This window comes from Geotrypetes seraphini, chromosome 10 (genome assembly GCF_902459505.1).
Source record: "Geotrypetes seraphini chromosome 10, aGeoSer1.1, whole genome shotgun sequence".
Taxonomy (NCBI): domain Eukaryota; kingdom Metazoa; phylum Chordata; class Amphibia; order Gymnophiona; family Dermophiidae; genus Geotrypetes; species Geotrypetes seraphini.
Window position 1 is genome coordinate 12,587,117 of NC_047093.1, and position 16,738 is coordinate 12,603,854.

General features: G+C 44.6%; 1 long non-coding RNA gene across 1 annotated transcript in view; it reads left to right on the forward strand.

Moving 5' to 3' along the window:
- Window positions 1–13,961: 13,961 nt before the first annotated feature.
- Window positions 13,962–16,738, forward strand: part of LOC117368160 — a 51,563-nt gene continuing 48,786 nt past the window's right edge. Inside the window, exon 1 of the long non-coding RNA XR_004540912.1 lies at window positions 13,962–14,125. This is a non-coding gene — a long non-coding RNA (uncharacterized LOC117368160). The remainder of the gene's footprint in view (window positions 14,126–16,738) is intronic.

Here is a 16,738-nt window from a genome sequence, read left to right on the forward strand (position 1 = left end):
GCACCCGCTCAAACTCAGGGGCGGAAAATTCCATGGCGACACCAGAAAGTATTTCTTCACAGAGAGAGTGGTTGATCATTGGAACAAGCTTCCAGTGCAGGTGATCGAGGCAGACAGCGTGCCAGACTTTAAGAATAAATGGGATACCCATGTGGGATCCCTACGAGGGTCAACTTATTACGAAGTTAATAAGAGGTATGGAGAACTTGGAATATGAGGAACGACTCAAGAAACTGGGACTGTTCTCCCTTGAGAAGAGGAGGCTGCGAGGGGACATGATCGAGACGTTCAAAATGCTGAAAGGCATCGATAAAATAGAGCAGGAAAATAAATTATTTACATTGTCCAACGCGACACGGACAAGAGGACATGGTTTGAAGCTAAGGGGGGACAAGTCCAGGACAAATGTCAGGAAGTACTGTTTTACGCAGCGAGTGGTAGACGCCTGGAATGCTCTCCCAAAGGAGGTTATTAAGGAATCCACTGTGCTGGGATTCAAAGGCAAATTAGATGCACATCTCCTTATGAGAGGCATAGAGGGATATGGGTGACTAAAACTACATCAGGTGTATACCTGACTGGGCCTCCGCGTGTGCGGATCGCCGGACTCGATGGACCATGGGTCTGATCCGGAGATGGCAGTTCTTATGTTCTTAAGATAAGGAAATTGGGTCATTAGGGCATAGACAGGGGGTGGGTAAGCAGAGTGGGCAGACTTGATGGGCTGTAGCCCTTTTCTGCCGTCATCTTCTATGTTTCTATGAGCGCCTTCTGCTACTACTAATTATCACTCATATAACGCTGAAAGGCGAACGCAGCGCTGTACATTTTGACATTAAAGAGATGGTCCCTGCTCGGAAGAGCTTACAATCTAACTTGGGTAGACGGACATGACACATAGGGCTAGCTTCACTAAGCAAACCGATCGTGTGCCGATTGGTTTGCGACCCCGTTGTGACCCAATTTTCCTCCGACCTGATTCACTAACCTCTGTGCCGATCTGATTCTGATCCGCGCAGGCAAACGGCGTGCAAAGTAGGAAGGATACGATTCACTAACAAAACTCAGGCATACCGAGGACCAGTTGCTTGTGTAAAAACCCTGCTCTCAGCCGCGATTCTCCTGCCTTTTTGCCGCCCTGCTCGGCCCTGACTCTCCTGCAGCGCGAGCCCATGGTTTTAACCCGTTTTAAACCCGCGGGTTAAAACCTTGGGCTCGTGAGTAAAAGTAAAATAAAAAAAAATAAAAAAGCACGGACAGCAAATGCAAGAAGATGGTTTGCGCTTGCGTCGGGATCGCTCAGTAGTGATCCGTGCGGTCGGTGGGGGGATGTTCCTCCAGTCGCCCCCATTTGAATATTGTCCTGTCGTGAATTGGTCGGCTTGCCACGGATCGGGCAGGTTTGTGAATCGGGCCCATAGGGTTAAGGATGCAGAACCCAAGGTGAGAAGTTAGGAGTTGAAAACACTCTCAAAGAGATGGGCTTTTAATGGGCCTTGAACACTGCCAGAGACGGAGCCGCCATAGGGGTCTTTGATGCAGTCTTCACTCCATAACCCTACTCCTCACTGCCTTAGCCAGCGGATTAACCATTCCCTCTCCCTGTATCCATGGCATCCGGTTTGTCTGTCTGTCTTGTCTGTTTATTCATTTTTAAAATTTGTTTCTTGAAATTTTGATAAAGTAAACAAGAGAACAGAAATATAAAAGGGAGATTATACATCTTTTGTCTTGTCGGTTTCGATTTTAAGCTCCTTCAAGCAGGGACTGTCTCCTTCATGACTCTGTACAGCGCTGTGCATGTCTGGTAGTGCTTTTTCGGAGCATACATGGAAGGTGGAAGGGACAGAGTCTGGACTTGGAAGAGGAAGAGAAGGGCACAGATAGGAGGGACTTACTAGCTGAGCGGAGCTCATTGAGGGCGGGGGACCATAGGGGGAGATAAGTGAAGAGAGATAATGAGTAGCAGCTGAGTGAATGCATTTGTAGGTCAGTACGAAGAGTTTGAATTGTATTCGGAAATCCAAGGTCACAAGTACCTGGCAGAATCCTAATAGCAGAAAGATTCCGGAACCCCATAAAGTAGCAACATTCCACTTAGAATCTCAAAGAGCAGAAAGATTCCGGAACCCCAAAGAGTAGCAACATTCCTTGTTACTGATCCCAGGGTAAGCAGTGACTTCCCCCATGTCTGGCTCAATAGCAGACTAGGGACTTTTCCTCCAGGAACTTGCCCAAGGTAGATGCTGGGCTAGATGGACCATTGGTCTGACCCAGTATGGCTGTTCTTATGTTCAGACCTTTTTTTTAACCCCATCTACGTTAACTGCTGCCATCACATCCGCATACTTACAAAGTACCTAAACCTTTACAAAGTTGAGTTGGAGTCCATTATTCTAAACACTATTTTAAAGATAATGGCAAGTGTTGGAATGTTAAGAACCAAAATACAAACAGTTTGCTCTCCAATGCATTAATGATTTCAGAGTTAAAATAATTCATAGATTCAAATTGCCCCCTCTTTCTCCAACCTTGGAAGACAAACCAGCCAACCTGCTTGACATGTTTACTCTGGCAGCTCATGGCACAATCCAAAATGAGATTGTGTTTGCAACTCATTGTATTGTAAGTGGATGCAAGCTTCTCTCCCCGTCTATCATGCATGAGAAGTGGGCCTCCGAAAGCAACGAACGGCACATCGCTGAAAGCAATCCATCCAAATAGAAAAAGTAGTGATTCCCAAAAGAAACACTTTTAACCGAACCTGTCTCTTGTTCAATATTTTATAACAACTTAAACAGAGCGGAGAGAAATATGTCTTGCAAATTTATTGAAATCTTTCATTACCCTGATAGAAAAGCAGTCTCTTCTCCATTTGACTGGTGATAGAACTTTCAGGAGTACAATACTGGAATTTCAGACATATGAGGAGACTTGCCAGGCGATCTCGCACCTTCAGCCTCGTAACTATATTTGTATTAGGGTGGGGCGCTCGGATAGTGGAAAGAAATACTAGCAAAGTCACCTACTGCCACCCTTTGATGAAAAGCTGATTTGCAGGAGAAAACTTTGGCTTGTGGCATCCATGTCTTTAAAATGTTCACCAGGTTTAATTTGCAGTGAAATGCAGAAGAAAGTGGAGTGATTTTTGTAAAGGATGAGAAGAGATTTTAGCTGGAGCTGATATCTCCCCTGTCCCTCCTCTCCTCCAGAGTAGACATATTTAGGTCTTCCAGTCTCTTCTCATACTTCTTTTGGTTCAAACCCCTTACCATTTTTGTTGCCTTCCTCTGGACCACTTCAAGCCTTTTTATATCCTTCGCCAGATACGGCCTTCAAAACTGGACACAATTCTCCAAGTAACTGAGGAGACAGACAGAGGGACAGGGAGAGAGACAGACAGAAAGAAAGACAGACAGACAGCGGGCAGGGAGAGAGACAGATAGAAAGAAAGACAGACAGAGGGACAGGGAGAGACAGACAGACAGCGGGCTGGGAGAGAGACAGACAGAAAGAAAGGCAGACAGAGGGACAGGGAGAGAGACAGACAGAAAGAAAGACAGACAGACAGCGGGCAGGGAGAGAGACAGATAGAAAGAAAGACAGACAGAGGGACAGGGAGAGACAGACAGACAGCGGGCTGGGAGAGAGACAGACAGAAAGAAAGGCAGACAGAGGGACAGGGAGAGAGACAGACAGAAAGAAAGACAGACAGACAGCGGGCAGGGAGAGAGACAGATAGAAAGAAAGACAGACAGAGGGACAGGGAGAGACAGACAGACAGCGGGCAGGGAGAGAGACAGACAGAAAGAAAGGCAGACAGAGGGACAGGGAGAGAGACAGACAGAAAGAAAGACAGACAGACAGCGGGCAGGGAGAGAGACAGATAGAAAGAAAGACAGACAGAGGGACAGGGAGAGACAGACAGACAGCGGGCAGGGAGAGAGACAGACAGAAAGAAAGGCAGACAGAGGGACAGGGAGAGAGACAGACAGAAAGAAAGACAGACAGACAGCGGGCAGGGAGAGAGACAGACAGAAAGAAAGACAGACAGAGGGACATGTGAATAAAATGGAGCTTAAGTGAAAGAGAAACGGCTTTTGATTAATGTACCAAATGAAACAAAATGAAATAGGACATGTCACTAACATTTTTGTATTAATTTGAAATGAAAACACGCCCTTCATGAGTGACTGCGGTCTTTTGAAATCGCTCTATCGGTCTATCAGGCGGTATGTAACATAGGCCCAGATTCTAGAAATGGTGCCGTTGTTGGCGTCCACCTTAAAAGCATCTGCCTTTTATGGAATCGCAACGTCAGGGAAGGTTGGCGCCAGAAATGAAGGCCATGGTTTTCAAGGCCTAGCTTTCTGGCATTTACCTTTGATGTGAGTCGTGCCTCCAGAGGTGTTTTTCGGTGCCTAATGCCATGTTTGTCATTAGCTATGCCTACAGTGGCGTAAAGAGGCGTAAAACGCATCTTTAGGTGTGATTCCAGCACCATTTTTTTTGAGATGCCTGTAGAAGCCTAGAAATGTGTTCTTTAAAATGGTGTTTTGCACTTAACTTATCCCCACCCCCCTTTTTTTTACAAAACCGTGACAGTGGTTTTTAGCGCCGACTGGCACGTTAAAAGCTCTGCGCTGCTCCTTAGCCACAAATAATTAATCCTTGAAATTGGGTGAAAGAAGGGTGACTAGCGTATTGGTTCAACATATTCATTTATCAGGAAGGGTAGAGGGTTGAAGATGGGAGCCAACAAACGGACTTGGTTAAGAAGTAACACACTGCAGGTGGTCAAGCTTGTGTAGCTGATAGTTGGAAGATATTCTTACATAGGACACACTCAACATGAGTAACATACTGTAGTACCATAGTGCATGACGGCAGACAAAGACCAGAACAGTCCATCCAGTCTCCCATAAGAACAAAAGAACATAAGAATTGCCGCTGCTGGGTCAGACCAGTGGTCCAGTCCACTCACGCGGTGGCCCTCAGGTCAAAGACTTGTCTCTTCTTTGATTTTCTGGGTCATAGACTGTAAAGTCCACCTGGTATTGTCCTAGGTTCCAAATGCTTAAGTTGCCATCTAATCAAGCCATTGTGACATCACTGCTGAGGTTGGCTCTTAGGCATTGGTGGAATGAGGCATTGTGACATCACTGCTGAGGTTGGCTCTTAGGCATTGGTGGAATGAGGCATTATGACATCACAATCTCAGCTCTGGAATGTTGCTACTCTTTGGGTTTCTGCCAAGTAACATAGTAACATAGTAAATGACGGCAGATAAAGACCTGAGCGGTCCATCTAGTCTGCCTATTAGTTGTACCCATTACAAATACATGATTAAATTGACTGGTCTCTCCTTTGATATTTCTGGGACTGTAAAGTTCACCTGGTATTGTCCTAGGTTCCAAATGTTGAAGTTGCCTATCCAACCATCCTGTTTGCAGGATATCTACCATAATGTCTGGCCAGTAACATCTTAATGTTCCAAGTTGGTAGAGTTTCCATCGATGCCCTCCCCAGCCCAATCCTACACCAAATCATCACATATGGGACACAGACCGTGCAAGTCTGTCCAGTACCAGCCTTAGCTCTGTAATTTACATTCTTCGTTTTCTAATTAGAGATCTTCTGTGTTTATCCCACGCTTTTTTGAATTCCATCACCGTTTTCCTCTCCACCACTTCCCTCGGGAGGGCATTCCAGGCATCTACCATCCTCTCTGTGAAAAAGAATTTCCTAATATTTCTCCTGAGTCTTCCTCCCTGTAACCTCAAATTATGCCCTCTAGTTTTACCATTTTCTCTTCTCTGGAAAAATATTTGGTTCTATATTAATATCTTTCAAGTATTTAAACGTCTGTATCATATCTCCCCTGTCCCTCCTCTCCTCCAGAGTAGACATATTTAGGTCTTCCAGTCTCTTCTCATACTTCTTTTGGTTCAAACCCCTTACCATTTTTGTTGCCTTCCTCTGGACCACTTCAAGCCTTTTTATATCCTTCGCCAGATACGGCCTTCAAAACTGGACACAATTCTCCAAGAAATTGAGGAGACAGACAGAGGGACAGGGAGAGAGACAGACAGAAAGAAAGACAGACAGATAGCGGGCAGGGAGAGAGACAGACAGAGGGACAGGGAGAGACAGACAGACAGCGGGCTGGCAGAGAGACAGACAGAAAGAAAGACAGACAGAGGGACAGGGAGAGAGACAAACAGAAAGAAAGACAGATGGACAGCGGGCAGGAAGAGAGAAAAACAGAAAGAAAGAAAGACAGACAGAGGAACAGGGAGAGAGACAGACAGAAAGAAAGACAGACAGACAGAAATATATTCCAGCACCCATTAATGTAACGGGCTTAAGCACTAGCGATATTATAAAATACCTGACATTGCTCGTCTAACTGCCATCAGTTGGGCATCAGCAGCGTTTATACCAGTCTGTGGCTGGCATAAATGTTTGCATGTAAAAGTGCAAATTACACAAATCCTTTACAGAGAACACTTTCTTAGTGCGTATCGTTCTGGCGCCAAAGTTTCGGTGCCATTTATTGAATCTAGCCTTTTAATGACATCATTCCTGTGACAACATAAGGAAAAAAATCCCCCCCCCCTAAAAAAACATAAATATTCCTTTGAAATGACAAGGGAAAATTAAACAAAATTATACTTCAGGCTCCATGGGACAGACTCAATGGGCCAGATTCTATAAACGGCTACTAACTTCAGTGTGGTTGTCAATCAACTGCTAAACACCACTTATAGAATCCCGCTTAGCAGCACTTAGGCATGCTTAGGTGTAGATTAGGCCAAGGTTTTCCTGGCCTAAGTCAACCACACCTATTCTATGCCCCTAACTATGCCTAATTTTCAGGTAGGTGCCATTAAGCCCCGGTAGGTGCATTGACTTAGGCATTGCTAGGCACCATGTGGTATTCTGCGCGCATCCCTAATTAATTAATATTTTAAATAATTTTTTAATGGTGGTCGATTACTATGCCAATTTAGCCAATTTTTTTTTTAATTGCAAATTTTAGCTAGGCGATGCTAGACGGCCATGATTAGACTTCTAGCAGCAGTAAGAAGGGCGGGGGGTGAACTTCCCCAGGTGCCAGCACTTATCCGCCCCTCCATGCCACGCTTGCGTCCTTCCTTCCCCTTTAAATCTTAACCAGCACAAGAAACTATGCCCTGCTGTTTGTGCGGGCCTGGCTCCTTCTGAAATCACTTCCGGGTCACAGGGCCAGGAAGTGACATCAGAGGGAAAGCCAGCACCAGCCACCACCAGCAGCAGTGCTCGTATTGGCGAAGATGTAAAGAGGGGCAGGGGTGGGAAGGGAGGGTGCGAGAGGGGAGTGCTGAAGGAGTGGGGGGAGGGGAAGCACAGTAGGAGTGGGGGGTCGCCACCGCTCCAGGCACCCCCTACCCTTGCAGTGCCTAATCAAAGTGCCATGTATAGAATCAAGCACATTGTTCCTTATACACCAACATTTGCTTTGTCAAGTGTGTCGTAACATCAAAGACTGTGGTGAAATCCGTGACATTTTATGACGGTGCATCTCCCTGGCAGCAGTTATTCCAGCTTCTGCATTTCTTGAAATTATCCTCGGCATTGTGCTTCAATATTTCTGGAGCAAAGGAGAAAAAAAACATAACAACACATTTCCACTGGAATACAACACTTTTTAAAGAAAGAACAGTGGCCGGGGATGAAGATTGTGTAAGGGGGAAAAAAAGAGAGGTGATACCTCTTTAAGAAAACAGGAAGAAACATTTTAATTAACCTCATGCAGTGAATTTTTCATGCAATTATAGGGCTACTTCTTTTTCTTTTTTTTTGTGCAGCTAATTTTATATGAAACATATTCATGTTAAAAATCGCCCTGCCCTAAGCCTCAGGGATGTTTATTTGCACAGATGCTGTAAATTTCAAGTTTTGGGGGTCGCTGGAGCCAGCCCCACTCCAATGGTAATTTGTGGTTTTTCAAGCATTTAATGGTCACAAAGAAGCCTTAGAATATGTTGGTCGGAACTAAAGCTCCCCCTGCTCCTTTCTGTATTTAAAAAAAAACCTGAGGCCTTCCTCACACGTATGTGTCAGTAAATAACTCATTTTGGGTGTGGAAGGCAAAAGTTGTTGCTTACTGAAGCAGGTCACCTCGCAAGTTTTCTCAGCCTGGGTCAGCATTTCTGTTTTGCAGCCCGTATTCTGTTAGAGAAGGAAAATATTTTGGGAGTGACACATATCTGTTAGAAAACATGTCCATACATTAGGTACGTGCATTCATGAGTTATGCATTCAGTGCATTGTTTATTGGGATTTATTAACTGCATTTTCATAAAAAGATTCACCCAAAGGGGTTTACAATACATTGAATAGTAATCAGGTACTCTCAAGTATTTTCCTTATCTGTCCCAGCAGGCTCACAGTCTTACTGTGATACCTGGGGAAATCAAGTTTTTTTGTTTTTTTTTTATTAGGATTTTATATACCGCCTATCAAGGTTATCTAAGCGGTTTTTACAATCAGGTACTCAAGCATTTTTCCCTATGTAGTGAAATGTAGGGTTAGGTGACTTGCCCAGAGTCACAGGGAGCAGGTTGGGATCAAACTCATCGCTGTTATTGTCTTCAATATATGTCATTCGTGCCTGACTAATGTATACCTTAAAATGCTAATAAAGATGACTGAACTAAAAAAAAAAACAAAAAAAAAAAGGCTGCCGAGTCAGCAGCTCTGACCGCTAAGTCACTCTTTCCCTCCTCACCCTAATTCTATAAGCGTGCATTCAAATTTGCACACACGAGTTATAGTCTAAGGTCAGTTGCACACATAGTTTAATTCAATAATTGTTGTTAATTTGAATTATCAGCCAAATACTGGCTATAATTAGCTTTAATTGGTGCTAATTAGCACTGACAGGAAAGTAAGGCTATGACAGCTCAGACCTCAAATATTGGCCCCGATTCCTCATAAATGGAGGGGTGTTCCTTTTTAAGAATCACCTGAATAGGTCATTTTAATATTCTTGTCCTCGTTGGACTTCAATTTTAATATTCATGACCTCATTGTACTACATTTGCATAGTACAATCGGGGGCTGCTAGAAAGCACAGAAAAGACCATGGTGAGCCGCACCGCTCCTGGTGACCCTGGGCAAGTCACTTACCGTATTTTTCGGTCCATAAGACGCACTTTTTCCACTCCCAAAAAGGGGGTGGAAAAGTGGGTACGTCTTATGGAGCAAAGACAAACCCCCCCTCCCGGTACACTTTAATAACACCCCCCGCCCGCCCTTCCGCCCTTCCTTTAAAACATCCCCCGCCCCGCAGTACCTTTTTAAACACCCCCGAAGCCTGGTGGTCCAGCGGTGTATGGGCTGGCAGGAGCGCGCCGTCTGCACTGCTACCCGGGCACTCCCCACTCTCTGAATGGCTGTGTTAGTTCTTGTGGGACTCGCGAGGACTGACTGCAGCCATTCAGAAAGCGGTGCGGGCCCAGGCAGCAGCACATATATACACCGCCTATACTGGGGAAATTAAAGGGCTTCTTTTATTGTAATGCCCTTTCTGGAAGAGTGCAGCTGTTGGAAACAGAGCCGGATGAGCATGGAGCACTGTGTGATGTTGGCTCCGTGTGCCTGCTCGTGGTTGCTGCACTGTGCTGGAGGGGGCGGGCTCAGCACGAAGATGAAAGGTGGGAACACAAAAACGGGGCTAGGTCAGTTCAGTAATGGGGCGAAGATGGTATAATAAGGAGATAGGATGCATCTGTTGTGTAGAGGACGTAACAAGGAATAGGGTAGCACAAGGATAGGATGGTGAAGGAGGGATTCAGGAAGGCAGTGGGGTGATGGAGTTGAAAGTACAGGTTGAAGATGGGATGAAAGAGAGGATTAGTGCAACTACAAGGAAGATCGGACTGTGCAAGGAGCAGATGGGGAGAGGGTACAGGGCAGGGTGGTGGGACAGGGTATAGAGCCTTGTGGGGAGGGAGGACAGGGTGCAGAGCCTGGCAGGAAGTGTGGGGGTTGGGTGCAGAGCATGGCAAGGAGTGTGGGGTTGGGTGCAGAGCCTTGCAGGGAGTGAGGGAGGCTGGGGGCACAATTTGGTTCAGAATGGTATTTTTTCTTGTTTTCCTACTCTAAATCTAGGGTGCGTCTTATGGTCCAGTGCGTCTTATGAAGTGAAAAATACAGTAATCCCCTTTGCCCCAGACACATTAGATAGAGTGTGAGCCTGCTGGGACAGTTCGGGAAAAATGCTTGATTACCTGAATAATTTGTAATCCGCATAGAATTTTAGGATATGTGGAATATAAATTTTTTTTTTTTTTTTAATAAAATACAGTAAAGCCTTGGATTCCAAGTAACTTGGTTTGCAAGTGTTTTGCAAGACAAGCAAAACATTTTATTAAATTTTAACTTGATATACAAGCAATGTCTTGCAATACAAGTATATACAGTATACACACATCACAATTGAGCCAATGATTCTTCTCTCTCTGATGCTGCGGGAGTGTAGTGACTGTTCTAAACGCGCGAGGTCTTGCAATACGAGTACATACAGTATACACGTGTCACATCATCACAGCTGAGCCGATGGTTCTTCTCTCTCTGACGCTGCGGGAGTGTAGTGACTGTTCTAAACGCGCGAGGTCTTGCAATACGAGTACATACAGTATACACGCGTCACATCATCACAGCTGAGCCGATGGTTCTTCTCTGTCTGACGCTGCGGGAGTCTAGTGACTGTTCTAAACGCGTGAGGTCTTGAAATATGAGTACATACAGTATACACGCGTCACATCATCACGACTGAGCTGATAGTTCTTCTCTCTGATGCTGCGGGAGTGGAGCGACTGTTCTAAACGAGCAAAGTCTTGCAATACAAATACATATAGTATTTTGTGTTACAGTTTTGGAGTTGTGGAATGAATCATCTGAGTTCCCATTATTTCCTATGGGGAAATTCGCTTTGATATACGAGTGTTTTGGATTGCAAGTATGTTTTCGGAATGAATTATTTTTGTAAACCAAGGTTTTACTGTATTCTGTATTAATGTTTTTGGGTTGTGGAACGAATCGTCTGATTTTCCATTATTTCCTATGGGGAAATTTGCTTTGATATACGAGTGCTTTGGATTACAAACATTGTTCTGGAACAAATTATGCTCGCAAACCAAGGTTTTAATGTACATGCATTTAACGATGGTGTAGCGACATTGTTAAATACACGGTGACTTTAGAGAATCGGCTTCTATGCATGTAAAACGTCAACATTTTATAAAAAGCTCTCCGAACATTGAACTTTCTATAAAACACATCTAGCACTCTTAAACAAAACGTGCATTTCTGGGTAGAGTTACTGTATTTAAATGACTGATAGGGATGGGACTCGATGAACTGCTTTTTCGGTGTGTGGCTGCAAACAAAGTGGTTAGAGACATACTTATTCTGTACCTGTGGTAACGAAGTGTCAAGTGACTTGCCCACCCACTTGCCCACCCAGAGTCTCAAGGAACTGCTGCAGCGGGAATTGAACTCACAACCTGAGGGTGCCAAGGCAGCTGCTCTAACCACTGGCCGCCCCTCCATTTCCCCTGTCTCGATATGAACTGCCTAAGCTAATTAGACAAATTAAGGCCGTGCGTCGGTATCCTGGGTTAACGAATGCTATCTGATTCCAGCAAAATCCCCAAACGGTGTTTCAGCACACTGCTTGCAGCTGAGACTCGGCTCTCTCCCCCCCCCCCCCCCCCCCCCGCAAGCTATAATGTATGTAACAATTGCCAGTCCTGGTTAATGAGATGATAAATGGAGACGTGTGCTTATATAGGAAAGACAGGTTTATGGCAGCGGCCGGCCCCAGCGAAGACTTTGAACAGATCCCCGTGTGAGGCCCTAATCAGCTTTAAAGCCGAAAAGCACTCACCAACCTGACATGGCTAATAGTTTCCTGAAGGCTCCACATCTCCATCTTCCCTGGCAAAACTCCAAGAGGCTTATCATATCTCCGGATGTCTACATGCCCCTGCTATCTCTATTATCTCTTCATGCGTGTTAACCCTTTTCCTTCTGCAGATTTTCCACCCTGCGCCTTCGGTCCTGACCGTTTGTCTTTAAACTTGGAATTGGCCTGTTAGAAATGACTGTCTGAGGTTTGCCCAACGCTGTGTAGTTTTAAATCATACACTCGGGTTTGGTTTCATCATTAATAACATAGAAATACAAGCAATGATGGGAGTTAAAGACCTGCAAGGTCCATCTAATCCAGGGGTCTCGAAGTCCCTCCTGGAGGGCCGCAATCCAGTCGGGTTTTCAGGATTTCCCCAATGAATATGCATTGAAAGCGGTGCATGCACATAGATCTCATGCATATTCATTGGGGAAATCCTGAAAACCCGACTGGATTGCGGCCCTCAAAGAGGGACTTTGAGACCCCTGGATTAGAGTATGTATGTCATGGATGGGCAACTCCGGTCCTCGAGGGCCAGAATCCAGTCGGGTTTTCAGGATTTCCCCAATGAATATGCATTGAAAGCAGTGCATGCACATAGATCTCATGCATATTCATTGGGGAAATCCTGAAAACCCGACTGGATTGCGGCCCTCAAGGAGGGACTTTGAGACCCCTGATCTAATCTGTCCATTAAGACAGCCAGAGCCACACTCGCCATTCTGTGGAGATTGCATTCCTTTATGATTTACACTGGCATGATTTACAAACAGGATTATTGGCAATTTAAGCCTGATTCTATAAGGGGCTTCTAAATTGAGGACACCTATCAAAGTTCCACGCAGAACACAAAAATTGATGCTTAATGAGCATGATAATTGACAATACCATTAAAAGTTAATTTTAAAAAACCTAAAAACAATTAAGAGTTCTGTGTGGCAGTGATGCAGTAAGGTAGGGCAGGAGCGTCCTGGTGGGGGGTGGGGGGAGGGGTCCATGTGGGGATGGAGAAGAGGGGTTCGGGGGCTGGGCTGGGTGATCTGGCAGGGGTTCAGTGGGCTTTGTCTGGCTCGACTCGGTTTACATTATGTAAATAGATAGAGATGAGAAGTCCAAATTAATTGGCCCATCACGATACTAAATAGAATCCATTTTTATGTTCATTTAGAGCAGGGGTGCCCAACCTTTTGGCTTCCCTGGGCCACATTGGCCGAAAAAAATTTTTCTGGGGCCGCACAAACGCGCAAAAGCTGCAGCAAGACAGAGGAGGAAATCGGCAAGACGGTAAACACCCGGGGGCAGCAGAGGAAAACACTGCATCGCCCTCGACCGGGGCCACCCAAAATTCTTCACGGGGTAGCAGGTTGGACACCCCTGATCTAAAGCCTGTTGGAAAAGATAAGTTTTCAGGGATTTCCTAAATAGATGAAGAGAGATAAGTGATCTAATCTCGTAAGGGAATTCGTTCCAAATAATCACAAAAAATGTAAACAAAAGATCGAGAGATATATCCCATAGTTTTAACACCATTAAATGAAAGGAATGAGAGTTTAAGCATTTGAGACAATCTTGATCTTATAGGTCGTAAGGAATTAAATGTGAGAGCTACTAACGATGTAAAGATACCATGTATAATTTTGAAAATTATACTAGCACACTTAAATGTAATTCTAAGATGAATTGGCACCCAATGAAGTGCTTTCAACTGAATATCATCCAATTAATTATCAACATCAATGTTTAGTTGTGGAAGCCTACGAGAACTATAGATCTCTAATATACTTACTCTTTTGCATATTCTGCCCTGGTAGTTTGCTCGTTCTCTTCCTATATTTTTTTCAACTCATCCAAAACCGGGTTGGAAACTGGTTCCCTGAACTTTCATTTGCAACTCATCCGTTTTATATCTTTCCCTTTCAATTTAAGTTGCTCGTCATGGCATCAGTCTTTCGTCGGAGAACTCGGAGGAATGTTCCTTTCAGGATCTGCTTTTTGTGGTCCTTGAATCTGGGTGCCAGGTGTTGCTGTTGAGTGAAGGGCCAAGACTTCCCTCCCTTGAGGGCTGAAAAATGCTGCCTCTGGAGCACGCCCATGGAGCGAGGTCTTTGTTTGGTTATTGAGCTCAAGTTCTTTTGGAAGATGGCAAGTAATCTCACATTGTTGGTAAGTCCCCTGGCCTATCTAGGTCTCTATGTTGACTTCACAACTGGGAGGCATCTTGGTTGGTGAGATAGTGCAGCAAATCTCCACTGAAACAGTTAATTTATTGAGTTAGGTTTTTTTTTTGTATAGCTGAACTCTTAATGGGTGCAGCGATGAGAATGGGGAGGAGGGAAGGGGGAAATCAAGGAGGTTGCCATTACATTTTACATCAGATTATCAAGGGTTGTCTTCAGACTGAGAGGTCATAGGGCACTGAGGCTGCTCTGATTTATCAGAAAGCTGTTTATTTTCAGAATGAATTAAATGATGTACAATAACAAACAGTCTTGCGGCAACTTGGTAGGTGATCTGTTCCTTATGGCAGAGTAGGGAATTGGATGAGAGACATGAGCCATATTGATGATATCACTGGATATAAGAACGTAAAAACATAAGCATTGCCATGCTGGGACAGACTAAAGGTCCATCAAACCCACAGAAGTGTTTGAGTTGTAAAAATAGGTAGGAAATATAGCCAGAGGGGACCAAGCTCTGAAAGAAGGAATTGAACAATAATTCAGCTCCTGTTACAACCTACTAAACTCTCTAAATACCATGTCCCATTGGCCTCTCTCTGTCCTTCAAGTTCACACAACTTTGGAATGATCTTACACCTTTCCTGAGAAGTTCTGGTTCCCTTTCTTTTTTTCATAAGGTTTTGAAAACTATTCTGTTTACTAAACACTTTGGCGCTCATAATCGAAAGAGAAAAATGTCCAAAAACCGGCCTAAGTCGGCACTTGGATGAACATTTCCCAAATAAGTCCAAGTGCCGATAATAAAAACGGGTTTTGGACGTATTTCTAAATGACCTAGGCCTTCATAGTACCGCTGAACGACCAAAGCTATACGGGGCATTTCGGGAGGAGTGTTGAGGGCGGAAGGTGGGCCGGCTTAGACTTAGTCGTACAGCATGTATAACCAAAAGTTATACAGCACAGGATCGACGGAACTTGGACGTTGTGACTTAGACCACCTAAAATCACCAGATAAGCACTTCAAACACATAAAACAGACCTCCACACACGACCACAGTGATCACCGACCCCCCCACCGCCATAAAAATATTAATCACACCTTTAAAATTCAGCCTCCAGACCATCATCACCTGGCAATCTGGCATAGGAAAGCCTAGTCGTCCAGCACAGAAGCGGCTTAGGCCGTCTTGGCGGTGCATTAGGGCATGGAGAGGAGGACCCATGCCCATAAGCCCCTGTGATCACTGCATTGATACATAAACATGTGCACTGCCCTATACACCCACAAACCCTTTTTTACTGGCAAGGGTGGTAGATAAGTGGGTCTAGGGGATTCTGGAGGTGGTTTGGGGGGCTCACCATGACCTATAAGGGAGCTATAGTGAGGAAAAGACATGGAACCCTTTTTTTGAAGTTCACAGCAGTGCCCTGTAAGGTACCCCACTATTTAGGTGGCATGTCTGGATGTTCAGTCCATCACTTTGCAGAACTCTCCCACGTCCAACAGGGCTTGTTCTAGGCGTTTTTGACTTGGATGAAAAGTTAGACGAAAATTAGATGCTAAAACACAACACTTGGCAGCTAATTTTTTAATAATTATTTTTAAAAAGGGATGGTATCGCTCCATGATGCGACCTCATCTGGAGTATTGCGTTCAATTCTAGTCTCCTTATCTCAAGAAAGATAAAGCAGCACAAGAAAAGGTTCAAAGAAGAGCGACCAAGATGATGAAGGGGATGGAACTCCTCTCATACGAGGAAAGACTAAAAAGGTTAGGGTTCTTCAGCTTTGAAAAAGAGGTGGCTGAAAGGAGTCCTCCATAGTCCCAAGTACGTTAGATAGATTATGAGCCCACCGGGATAGACAGGGAAAATGCTTCAGTACTTGATTGAAAAACTGCTTAGATAACCTTGATAGATACCTAATAAACTTGAAACATGATTGAAGTCTACAAAGTCCTGAGTGGAGTAGAACGGGTACAAGTGGAACGATTTTTCACTGTCAAAAATTACAACGACTAGGGGACAGTCGATGAAACTGCAGGGAAATACTTTTAAAACCAATAGGAGGAAATATTTTTTCACTCAGAGAATAGTTAAAGCTCTGGAATGCGTTGCCAGAGGTTGCGGTAAAGTGGATAGTGTAGCTGGTTTTAAGAAAGTTTTGGACAAATTCATGGAGGAAAAGTCCATAGTCTGTTCTTGAGAAAGACATGGGGGAAACCACTGCTTGCTCTGGATCGGTAGCATGGAATATTGCTACTCTTTGAGTTTTGGCCAAGTACTAGTGACCTGGATTGGCCACCGTGAGAACGGGCTACTGGACTTGATGGACCATTGGTTTGACCCAGTAAGGCTATTCTTATGCTCTTAATTTTTCCCTAGTATACCATGGATTCTGGTGCTTATTGGCAGAATGTGAAATACTAAATAAACGCTGGCTTTTGCTAAGTGGCGTTAGAGCATTTTAACATGGGCCTGATGAGACAAGGCCTCCAACGCTCATGGAATTCAATGAGTGTAGGAGCAGTTACCTCGGCGGCCCTTGGTAAAATGCTCTAACACCACTTAATAAAAGGATCTCTAAACAAGCTAAT